Source organism: Amphibalanus amphitrite, unplaced genomic scaffold (genome assembly GCF_019059575.1).
Source record: "Amphibalanus amphitrite isolate SeventyFive unplaced genomic scaffold, NRLGWU_Aamphi_draft 000088F_arrow, whole genome shotgun sequence".
In the NCBI taxonomy this organism is placed as follows: Eukaryota; Metazoa; Arthropoda; class Thecostraca; order Balanomorpha; family Balanidae; genus Amphibalanus; species Amphibalanus amphitrite.
In genome coordinates this window covers 120,296-133,098 of record NW_024881584.1, presented here as the reverse complement: position 1 = coordinate 133,098, position 12,803 = coordinate 120,296, and the positions used below count along the sequence as shown (strand labels likewise).

The window sequence follows — 12,803 nt, the reverse complement described above, 5'->3', positions numbered from 1 at the left end:
GCTGAGCTGAGCGTGAGCGGAGTGCAGCCGGTTTGAGCGGAACGTGAGCTGAGCTGAGCCGCGTTAAACTGAGCGGGAGCTGAGCGGGAGCGGATAAGACGGAGTTGAGCTGAGCGAGCTCACTTTTTTCTTGAGCTGTCACAAGTCTGCAACTTGAGTTATGAGTGTGTAAACACAAAATTGTGATTGCCGCGTTTCCCGCGTCGGCCGATGCCGCTTCAGCCGGCGACATCTTACCCTTAGCAGGCTTCTAACTGCCACATTTATTGTTGGATTATCTAGAAATTCACCATACATACTCACAAATGTTTGCTCTTTCGTATAGTGAAAGTTTTTAAAAAATCGGCCGGTAACTTTTTGAGTTATCGGCGTGTAAACGCAAAAAGACGCTAATATGGCAGATTTGACCACATTTGACCTCATTTGACCTTGAAGATATTGACCTAGGGTCATGAAATTCACACACAACAGAGTTCCCCATGACCCCCATCTACCCTCCAAATTTCGTCCTTCTAGCTCCAGTGGGAGCTGAGATCTTAGGGGGGGGGGCGACATCCGCCCCCCCCCCCTTCCACTGGGCGTAGTACTCGCAACCCTTCCACTGCGCGTGTTAAGCTGGAGAGGGGGGGGCAGGCATAAGAGACGTTCCGGATTTCACGCTAAGCACGTTTAGTCATATTGTTGCCGATTTTTCACGGTAATAATCCACCTCACACGCTATCCTGCGCAGCACGCGCCGCTGCTCACGCCTAAATGGACAATTTATTCATTAGCCGTATGAATATGTATCGGAAAAGAAGTAAGAGTCTCGGTGGGGACGGCTGAGTCGTGGTGCTGGCGACAACCGCCAGACGAAGTTATCGCCACATATTACAGATATTCAGTTGCTAACCATACCGGAAATGAAACTAAACTGCAAGAAGTAGCCAGGAGCCTGCCGCTAAGCGCGTTGAAGAGGAATGAATGTTCCAATATGGATAATGAAAATGGATGTAAGTTATGACCGTCGTAATGTCTTGATAAGTTTAGCCCTCGCCCTGGCAGGGTATTTTTCATAACACGGCCTGGCAGGGGGGGGGGGTCGATGCGAACCCCCCCCCTCGCGATTGGCTCCTATGGCACCTAGAAACACCAAATTTGGTACGTAGGTGGGCCCCCTGGAGTTCTCGCCCCTGTGCAAATTTGGTTGCTCTAGGTCAATATTTAGGGGGGTTTTGGGGGGTATAAATAAAAATTTCGCTAAAATCAGGGCAAAAGTTTTTCGCTTATAACTTTTGATCTAATTAAGATAGAGCAAAAAGAAAAGCACCAGTGAACTCAGCACGTCAAGGCGCGTCGAATGACATATTTTTCAGCTTGCTTAAGTGTACTTAAAGTTTTTCTTACATTTTAAGTAAACTTAAATTAATAAATTAAGTTCAAGTTAACCAAATTGCATCATATCGCATATCATTCGATTCGGCTGATCACCAGGAACACAATGATACCATTTTTTAAGCTCTAGCGTCATTATGTGCCAAGTTATTGGCAAAAACGTCATTTGACCTCAGTTGACCTCATTTGACCTGACCCATGGATAAGTACACCAAACAAAGAAGCACCAAGTGACCTGCTGTTAAGTACTGTGCTTTCACAGCACAAAAGTGATAGAACGAAGCGGATATCTCCAGTATTTTCCGAATTTAGTATTTTCCCATAGGCTTAACATTATGACGTAATGACCTCTAACTGACCTCAGGGCAGTGACCTCAAAAAAAACCCGAACTATATGTTATACAACTCGGTGAACTTAGCACATCCTGAAAGTTGGAAGGAAATCAGTGCAAAACTGTGAGTTGGACAGGTGCAAAAAGAAAATTGAAATTTGACCATGACCTTGTACCGGTTTTTCTGACCTGGTGACCTGACCCAAGGTCACCCGGACCTGAAATTTTCAGGTCATGTGTGAAAAGGTTGCCCCATAGGCTGTGCCAAATTTGGCGGCGCTGCGCGCCGCCGTTTTTACGCTATCTTCGAAAAACCTTAGGGGGGGTCGCATCGACCCCCCCTGCCAGGGCGAGGGTTAGACTTGGGGTGGACTTCGAGCTGGACTGTGGCCCTGATGGGGTCCCTATGCATCTGCGCCGTATTAGTGTCATCGGCGTCATTTAGTGCAGTTAAGGCAGAGGTCATTGTGACGCACCCAGCAGACACGCCCTGTCACCGGCACAGGACCGCTGTCAGCGACACGGGACCCCTTTCTGCGGCAGAGGGACCCTGACAGCGGAACAGGGACCTGCAGCCAGTGCACATCCGCGTCCGACTATATAGCCGTGCAGAGTTCCATTCATTGCCTCAAAAAGATCGGCTGTCGCGCCGTTGATCTGCACTCTGCAGCCAGTGCAGTGGTGAGCCAAACACCCAGTGGAAACCGGCGCTGCGGCTCCGGCAATCAGCTCCGACCAGTGTCACGCGCGCATTCATCGGACCGGGCCACCGGGCCGGGAGCAGGCCCGCTCTATGCGCCGGTGCAGTGCCGCGGTCACAGCTCGCGAGCTGGGCCGAGCGGGCCGCCTGAGCCCCTACGGCCGACCGAGGCGGCGCTCGCCGAGCCGGTAATTCACCACAGGTCCCGCACAGCCGACCCGGTGTCTGTCACTGATCACTGGTCACTGATCGGGCGCAGTCCAGTGCGCCAGGGTCCGCCGCCGTGCGCCGACCAGCAGCGAGGTTCCTCCACCGATGCCACCCGCTAAAATCCCTGCCCCTGTCGTGTCGCGGGGGTGAGTGGCGTGCCCCTGCGCGGATCCCGGCGTCACGCACGCCCCTGTCGTGCTGCCTGGCCTAGCAGCAACTGCTGCTCTTAGACTGCTGCGCGTCCAACTGCAGCGCGTCCAACTGCTGCTCTGGTGACGTCACCGGGCCCCGAGGCGATACTCCGGCCGTAGGTAACGCCGCCGCAGAGGGCTTTGTTCGACATTAATGTGGGAATTCATGGCGCCGCCCCACCGCCAAATTGGATCTGGATTAAGGTTAAATGCCGATCTGCTGGAGGATACTGGACTTTTGGAGTTAATGCATTTTACACTTCATAACTCTTACTTAGCGATTAAAGTTATTACAAGGCCCCAGTTTTTATGGGCGGAGCTGACATAGCTGTGCACGCAAAGCAGAGCGTTAAATTGTTCACCAGATCATAGACTCAGCACAGGAGTCGGCAGGACTAGGTATGGTTCGCCGGACCGCCTTTAAGTCCGGCGACCTTCCTCCCTCCCGGCGACCTTGCCCTCTCCCGGCGACCTTGTCACGTGACCGAGCGTGGTGACCCCGCGGCGCCCGGCCACTTGGCATGCAGCAGGGCAGAGGCGCCGCGCCGCGCCGCGCCGCCAAGCGCCGCAATGGCCGCGCACCAAGTCAACCGCCAGACAAACGCTGTGATTATCCAAATTATGCAATTACGGCGCTGCAGGCGCGTCGCGAGCCAAAATAGCCGGGCCCGCTACCGCGCCACGTTTGCATTTCAGCGCGCCGGTAGCGCCGGGAGGTCAGATGATTGGGAGGACGGTATGGACGGGGCAGTGGGACCGGGCCTACATGAAAGGCAGGGCCTACAGTACTAGGGAAATATCGTTCAATTCCTGCCCTAAAATATTTATGGTCGATATCCTTCCAAAGTAAAGGTAGATGTATCTGCCTATTTGTTTGTTGAGCCGTTTGCTAGACACGGATGTCGCGATGACAGTCCGTTTGTCCTAATGACTACTCGTTTGTCACAATGACCGATGATATGACTGAATGCCCGTTTGCAGCTACACAGCTCGGTACTGCCTTCTTGCCGCTGGCATACAAATGAACTGGCAGTTTATAAACAGCAGGACGTTTCGCAGAAAAGGCCGGGGAATCGGCTGTGCCGAACCAGCGCCATATTGATCATTTGTCAATTGATTGATTCCGTATGGTGGGCAGTCACTCAGCGTCGGTCACGCAGTCACTCAGTCACTCAGTCACTCAGTCACTCAGCGCCGACCGCCCCACTATCAGTCTCGTCGACACGGCTTATTTGCGGCCGCCGCCGGCTGAGGCGCAACAGACGGAGCCGTCGGGACGGACAGTGACGGTGCCTGGGGGATCCTCTGGGCCGGGGCCGGGGGAGGGGGAACCCACTGGGCCGGGGGACTCACTGGGCCGCTGGCACACCTCAGTGACACCACTCGGAGTCGGGGGAAGGGGTAAGGAGGGGGTAAGGGGGTCCGCCGCACCACGCCACACCTCGGTGACTCCGCTCGCAGCCGGCGCCGCTGTCAGCTGCAGCTCTGAGCAGCGGCGGAACGCTACCGGGCTGCAGCGGACCGACCAGTGACCGCAGACTGCGGCAGGCCAGCGCGGCATATAGCGCGGACCGACCAGTGACTGCGGACTGCGGCAGGCCAGGGCGGCATATAGCGCGGTCAGCGCGGCATATAGCGCGGATCGACCAGAGCGACCGCAGACTGCGGCAGGTCAGCGCGGCATGGCATATAGCGCGGACTGACCAGTGACCGCAGACTGCGGCAGGTCAGCGCGGCATATAGCGTGGATCGACCAGTGACCGCAGACTGCGGCACAACAGCGCGGCATATAGCGCGGTCAGCGCGGCAGAGCGCACACCAACGTACCTGACCGAGAAGGAGCTGGCACCGAGGGCATGGATTCTACTCGGTTCGTCACGAAGGAAAATGGTATGGCCTAGGCAAAACTACAAATGGTCATAATGGCGAAAGACAGAAAAAAAACTGATCTAGGAACCCGCTAGAGCCTAAGCCTAACAGCCGTAAATAGCAATCGATCATTAATTATGATATTAGCACACAATAGCCGTGGTCTTTTCTGCCTTTTTAGTGATTTCGAATCGCAGACTTGGAGCATGTCACGCTAACAGTAGTCAAAATCGGCGGCCGAAGCATCAGGAGCGCACGGCAAATTAGTCAATCCGTTCAGCTATTTAACTTTCGCTCTGCACATGGTAACCTTCAAAAGATAGGACTGTGACTGTCGTCACGTCAAAGTCAAAACTCGCAGAAGCATTGTTACATCATCAAAGTGTCGACAACTGAGCGGCACGGTCCCACGCAGCGGCTGCCCCACCGCCCGGCCGGCCGACCCCATCAGTATTCAGCCGGCCACGTCAGCCAGTCATCAAATGAGCAATGAAACCGATTAGGCGCCGGGGCATCTGCAATTTGGCCAGATCGGCGGCGCGGCGGTGCGCTGGCGGCTCGAGGCGCGCCGCCGCTGTGGGAAGTGCCCGTTGGACGACCGGCATTGGTCCGAACGGGTGCGGGACGCGCACCGGTAGACCACACGGCGACCGTAGTGAGCGCGGCTCAGTAGTGTCGTGGGCAGTGACGTGTTACAGTAGGCTGCAATACAGCCTCGAGAGCACTCGATGCGTTGCGGCCAGTCGCACGCGACCGCGGCGCTGCGGCGTGTGGAGGGCGGTCGGCAGGGCTCCACCGCGCGCCGAGTAAACACTCAGTTCCAGGGTACAGTCAGCTCCACCCTGGGGCGGCGGCGGCGGTGTCGGATTTCCCGGCGACAGGTCCCCGCTCCCCTCCCTCCCTGCCCTCCCTCCCTCCGTCACCAGTCCCCGGCGGTGGGAAATCGGAGACTGCAGCCCCGCTGTCAACACGGTGCAACGGCGCCGCACTGACCGCCGAGCGGCGACCACCGTCGGCACAAGGGTCGTATTTAGTAGCTCAGTTGAAGGCTCTCCTAGCACAGGTGCGTGCAGCGCAGTGTGTGACGGGTAAAAAATGCTGCTCAAAAGCAGTGCGGCTGAGGAACCAACAGCGCCGCGCAAATACTGCCAGCACAGCACTGAGCTGGCACAAAGAGAGAGTGTGAGAGAGAGAAAAAAAACGAGAGAAGGGGATAGAGAGAGTGAGAGAGAGAGAGAGAGAGAGAGAGAGAGAGAGAGAGAGAGAGAGAGAGAGAGAGAGAGAGAGAGACAGAGAGAGAGAGAGAGAGAGAGAGAGAGAGAGAGAGAGAGAGAGAGAGAGAGAGAGAGAGAGAGAGAGAGAGAGAGAGAGAGAGAGAGAGAGAGAGAGAGAGAGGGCGAGTGTCATTTGTAGCGTCTCACAGCACGCGTCTGACGTCAGGCGGAGCCCTGCCCGGTCCGCGATTGATTGATTGATTACCGGAACACCCCGTTGGAGAGCGCGACAAAAACTGAGCGGCGGCGGCGGGCAGACAGACACATGGCTCGGCCACCCACCACGACCGGGGCACTGAGTGAGAGCCACTAATCTCCGCGGCCGGCACACGCCGATCTCAGCCGGGAGGGCAGAGAGCCAGAGAGGTATCAGGTGAAATAAGTGCGCTGGGAACAATTTTTCACAGTGCATTATTGACATTGATGACAAGTGTTTAAAAGTAAAAACCCACACCACTTAATTCCGCACTGAGCAGAGAAGCCAAAGCAGGTAGATAAATGCATAAAATAATAGGGGGTAAAGAGAGGGGAACACGCGAATGAGAAGAGGGGTTCCGGGGCCGAGTAAGAACTGGCGGGGTTGGGGGGGGGGGGACGCGCCGCCGTCTGAAGCTAATGTCGCTGCCGTCTCAGCAGCTGCGTCCAGCCGTGTCAGCACTCAGCAGCCGCGTCCAGCCGTCTCAGCAGGCCTGTCAACCACGTCCAGCGGTGCCGGTGCCCGTGATGGGGGAGCAACACGCCGGCCGACCTTGCGCTGGTCATGCTCGATGCTCATTGCTCGGCAGAATGCCCAATTCTAGCGACAACCGTTGCATGTTTGCTACATTTGTAAATGCGCGGAGCACGTGGAATCACGTATCCTTGCAGCTTGCTGTGGGCCTTGCATTCGTTTCCTTACCCGGAGACACTGCGTCAGCGGTCTGTTGCATATGTAACAGCAAACATGACTCAAAGCTTGCAGACTTGGGTAATCGCCACGCCATATGTGGAAGGCTTTTGGTGTCAATACATACATACATACATACATACAAGTTTGGTAGCGCAATTTCTCTGCCGTCCGGAGTAATTCTTTCAGCGGGTGCTGATTGATTTGGGGCTGCTGTTAAATACGGTGACTGATGCCCGCTCAGCCAGTGCCAGCCGCGGCCAGCCGGGCCCGGCCGGCCTCCTGAGGCGCAGGCCGAGAGATAACACAGCGCAGATGAGTTACCAGCGCGCAACGCTGACGGCCTTATAAAACTAATCCCATCTCAAAATCAGCTTATACGGCAACGTGCAGTTTGTCTTGACTGCAGAACACATTTCGTCATCCATGATTAAAAATGATGAAATCCTCTTATCTCGTAGTCAAGCTTCAATAATTGCTGGAAAATTTGAGAAAGAAAAAAATCCATCAAAGCAATGCAGCCATTTCATATGTTGGGTACGTACGTAATTTAGAATTGCTATCACAATATGGCGTTAAAATCAAATTAAGCCAGCTGATTATGCTGATAGAACGGCACGGCATAATGACGCTCTGGTATGTTGTCCGACCGGAGATTTGTTCCATTTATGGCCCCACTCTTGCAGCCTACGCACTTGACCTATTATTTAAAGGTAGTGTGCCACCTTAAAAAGATTTCCCATTTTATTTTTCCTAGGATTAGAAGCTTCTGTTTTTACCTAATATCGCAAAAAAAATCAAAAATGGGCCTGGAATAGTGCTTTTTTTCGCCTAAAAGTTTATCGGTTTTTCGATATGTATAACAACTGTAGTGGGCTGACATGCAAACAGGCGTCGGCAACAATCGCGAATGCGGCGCACATGTGACAATAAGCAAAGGTCATTATAGAGTTACGACGTACGGGAATTAGTTATCAGCTGTCTAATCGTAGACAACAAAATGTCGAAGTTAAACTGTAAGCCTGTATTGGTATTGTTTCTTTAACCCTATTAGTGGCAGGCTCCTGGCTACCCCATATTAGTGGCAGGGGGGGGGGGGGCTGTTTACGACCCCCCTTGATATCTCGAGATCTAACCGGCCGATTTTCAAAATTCAAACGGCATTCGATTTGGCTCAACGAGATCTACATTTCTAAAAAAAAAAATAAAAAATGTCAATAGGGGGGTAGAGGGGGGTAAAAACGGGCAAATTGCAGATACATTTTAGACTGTTTATCACGGCCAGGTTTCTGAACCAATCTTAACGCAACTTTTGCCGATCGATAGAGAATGAACCAGGAATTCACATGGATCCTAAAAATATGCATTTTCAAAAATCATAGGCGGATACAGATCATTGAGATTGGGGGTACACAAAAAGTATAGTAAATAAGGTTTTTGTTGGTACTGTTTCTAAAAAGGGTGGCAATGGACTTGTTATGTTACAATTTTCTTATGAGAGAACGACTAAAATTGTATTGGTCATGCATAGGTGGTGTCAGGGCACCTATGTTGGGAGGTAAAAAATAACCCCCCTTTTTGGACGCCTGGATCCGCCTATTATAGCAAAAACGTGTCAAAAGAGGATGCACAATAACTTTGTATATGTTATCACATGATACCTTTCATTCACTGTTCGTAAAACTGGTGCAGCATCGTGATCTTCGCCCAAATGACTCGCTTCACGAATAGGACCCCCAATTCCCAGTGCTCTGGAGCCGCCCCTGGTAAAGTTATGAACTTGAAATTTTCAGGGAATGTGCCCAATTTAGTTTTAGGAAAAGTCAGAAAATTTCAGCATCGTAGCTTCAGCGGTTTCGGAGATATTCCCGAAAAACCTGAGGGGTGGATAAAAACAACCCCCCCCCCCCTGCCACTAATAGGGTTAATTTGGCTGTCGAACATTAATTTATGGTTTGAAATATTATTTTATACTTCTTAAAAAGCTGAAACTCTGCTTGAGGCTCATGATGAATAATAATAATATAAGAATAACCAGTAACCTCATAATATAAATCAGAAATAGCAGCCAAAAAGTTATATTTAAAGTTATCGAATATTTCGCTCCTGGAGCTTCGTCAGCGATAATTACAGAAAAACATATACGTTTTAAACATGGAACAACAAAGAACACTGCAGAATAAATAGCAAACTCATGCTACACTTCGCAAGGGACCGACATTTTTGGCGAAGTTTGAATAGGTACAATATGAATGTATGTATACAGTGTACATATTACAATATACACGTATATAGGTACAATAAACAATAGCTTTACATACAAACATAATCGACTACATGTGCACTGCATACATTACACAAAATATAATCAATTATTCACATGTGATTGTTATTATGTACACTTCAGACTATATGCATCCAGAAAAGTTTGTGACGCATTTACATTTTGAATGATGTTCTCTTTATGATTATACAACATATACATATATATGTATATAATATACTACACATATATACAGAGAAAATATACAGAAAAATACAGGTCTATCATACATAGACATAAAAACTGTAAAGCATTAGCATATATACAGATGTGGCATGTACAATGCTTACATATATTTACATATATCTATGAGTCATATATCATCTATGTACAAGTGTCACGTACAGTATATATGTATATCTAAGGCTGCAGCCGTGTCAGCGGCCACGAGGTAGTCTGGGTGTTAAGTGTAGGTCTCTGGTCTCTGATGTACATGGACTCTTTTATTTTTCTGTCGGGACCATCCTTGGCGCGAGCCAGAATGCTCAGTTTCAGGTTGTTGCATGTCAGAGGGGTGTGTAGGTGTTGGTTTTGATGAGAGCCAAACGGTGTGTCTATGCGTTTGTTGCGTGCGTCTCCAAGGTGTTCATTGAATCGCTTCCTTATCGAGCGTCTGCTTTCACCGATGTAAAAGGACTGGCCCTCGGGGCACAAAGAACAATCAATCCTGTAGATGGTGTTTTTGAAGTGGCACTTCCCTGCAAGCCCTGCACAGCATGTGTTGCAGCGCCTACCTCCACCTGGACAGGCAGGAGGACTGAAGGCTGATTTAATCAGCTTCTGGCCGACAGTCTCGCCGCCTTTCCAGGCCACCTGAAAGGCAATTTCACTGCGCCTCACGATGCCTTGCACTATGTGGCACAGTTGATCGTCAACGAATGGCAGAACGAGTGGGGTTTTGTAGGCTCTAACCTGATCGTGCTGGCCTCGTGTGCCTGTGTCTGTCCTGTTACGTGTTTTGGTGGCCTCCTGCCGTGCTCTGTGAAGTGTGGCCCGTGGGTAGCCGTTTGATTGGAACAGGTCATCTACCTTATGGAGGCTGCGCTCGGTGGGGTCCCCTGGTGACGATAGTCTCAGAGCTCGCAGGTATTGGGACCTAGCTGTTGCACGTTTTACAGACATAGGCTGTGCCGAGTTGAAGTGCAGAATGACGTTGGCTGACATGGGTTTGATGAACAGTTCGGTGGTGTACTGCCCTGTTTCAGATATTTTGATGAGGGTGTCCAGGAAAGAGAGGGCCCCTGTGTCGGCCGTATGTTCCAAAGTGAACTTTATTGATGGGTGGACGCTGTTTAGGTACTCAAAATAGTCAAGTAAGCTAGGGAGCCCGTGATTCCATACGCCAAACACGTCATCAATATAACGTAGGTATAGAGATGGCTGAGCTCTCGCTGAGCTTAGGAACATAGACTCAAGCATGTGCATGAAAGTGACTGCCAGCGGTGGAGCTACTCGACTACCCATTGCTATCCCGGTCTGCTGTCTGAAGTATTGTGTTTAGGTACTGTTTTGAGTACCTAAACAGCGTCCACCCATCAATAAAGTTCACTTTGGAACATACGGCCGACACAGGGGCCCTCTCTTTCCTGGACACCCTCATCAAAATATCTGAAACAGGGCAGTACACCACCGAACTGTTCATCAAACCCATGTCAGCCAACGTCATTCTGCACTTCAACTCGGCACAGCCTATGTCTGTAAAACGTGCAACAGCTAGGTCCCAATACCTGCGAGCTCTGAGACTATCGTCACCAGGGGACCCCACCGAGCGCAGCCTCCATAAGGTAGATGACCTGTTCCAATCAAACGGCTACCCACGGGCCACACTTCACAGAGCACGGCAGGAGGCCACCAAAACACGTAACAGGACAGACACAGGCACACGAGGCCAGCACGATCAGGTTAGAGCCATGGGCGGCGCCACCGGGGGGGACGGGGGGGACAGGTCCCCCGCTATCGAAAGTTAGGGGGGTACAGTACCCCCCTATCGGCGAGGCCCGTTCAATAGTTGATAATAACGCATTGTAGAGTTATCCGTCGCATTTAATGCATCGTTGGTTAATCAAGGCAGGTTCTGAATAAAAATTGCTGTTGGGATGTATTGCAGGGGGTCCTGGCCATCTGCAAAAGGTGTGGAGCTGTGATGCCTGTAGTTATAAGGTGATCGGTAGCGGGGATCGTGCCCCCCCCCCTTTTGGGGCGCCAGGCACAGGGTTATTACCTCCCCAACCCACTGCCAGATCCCATTGCCGACAAAACCAAGTCTACTGAAATTCAATAGATTTCCGTTACTCTATGGATATTTTCCATTCCTAATATGTAAGTCAAATTCAAGCATGGCAGTTCTACCACAGGAACCATTTGAAATCTATGCCATTTAACCCCAGCACTTGGGGAGAAGTGTTCGGATAGATTACAGGCAGGACCAAAAAGCACGCAGTAGCCCAAGACCTTATAATTGGGTAGCATCGGCTCCCTCTCGTCAAGGGGTTCGATAGCACTCTTTTTTTCTTCAAAACTAAGTTCGGTGGGCGGCCGAACGGCTGGGGGTCTAATCGAGCCCCCCACCCCTCCCCTTCTTACGTCAGCGGCTGTGAAAATGCCATTACCAGCTGTTGAAACATGGCAGTTGCTTTTGCATGAGTGCACGAAAGGGTTTTAGGTACGTGATACGTGAAATGTTCTACATGAAAATTGAGATACCTACACCAGCTTATCAAATTGTGCTCACTGTGGTGCGCTCGGTTTTACCTTGACTAGTCTTTGAATTCTGGGGTGAAACAGACCAGCCAAGAGACCTGTTCCATAAGGAGAGCCACTAATGCTAAAGAGATGAGGGATGAGGTTTCCAGAGACCTTCATTACCTCCCAAAGGGGGTGCCCCGCCATTTGCCAATCCCTGCTGTAGTTGTTACGATTGGAGGGTGAATATGAGAACGATGCAGGTCGTGCCAGCTCGATCATGACGAACACAATGATGCCGACATCACAGCTCTACTGCCATTTTTGACGAAGTTAATCAACAAGGACCGGAATCCAACCTGGGGCATTTCACCTGCAGAGGTCGTCGGACCTGAGACCCTTTCACTCAATTTTTTTCAACGGTGCATGCGCTCGTTTTTTCCGCGAAGCTCTTGGTAAGAAAATCCATCAGAAAGTGTGATCAAATAACGGCTGGTGACCTTCCATGACCTAGCATGACCTTTTGAGTGACCACCGATGACATGACCACTGACGGCTAGCCATTAGCTGCACCCTGCCCGTTGCATATGGATCAGGTGGTGATGTCATGATTCTGAAATTATATAGCAGTTTTGGCGCACTTGTCAGAGCAGAAGACATTCCCACTTTTCCTCCATGACTATTTGATGGTGAAGCCATAAAGCTGACCAGACGTAAGATCGAAAATTTGAAAGTACGAAACGTAAGAATAGTTGGCACTGCTACTCATACCTAAGCAATTCGCAGCTTGTAGGAAACCAGCTTTGAGTTGGCAAGACTGCAAATTTTGATTTAGATTTAGAGGCAAGGATGCTTGAAAAGGTGATCGATCTTAGGTGTCCTAGGATAAGTTTGGAAACGGGATGCACCATTCGATGTGTTTTGGGCTTTGCCAAGTTTCGCGGCGTTACGTGCCTCGTTTT

At 50.9% G+C, this 12,803-nt stretch overlaps 1 protein-coding gene across 1 annotated transcript in view; it reads right to left on the bottom strand.

Moving 5' to 3' along the window:
* The window catches only part of LOC122379995, a gene marked incomplete at its 5' end in the record, with an annotated part of 246,265 nt that overhangs the window by 114,276 nt on the left and 119,186 nt on the right, over positions 1-12,803 (bottom strand). The window lies entirely within an intron of this gene.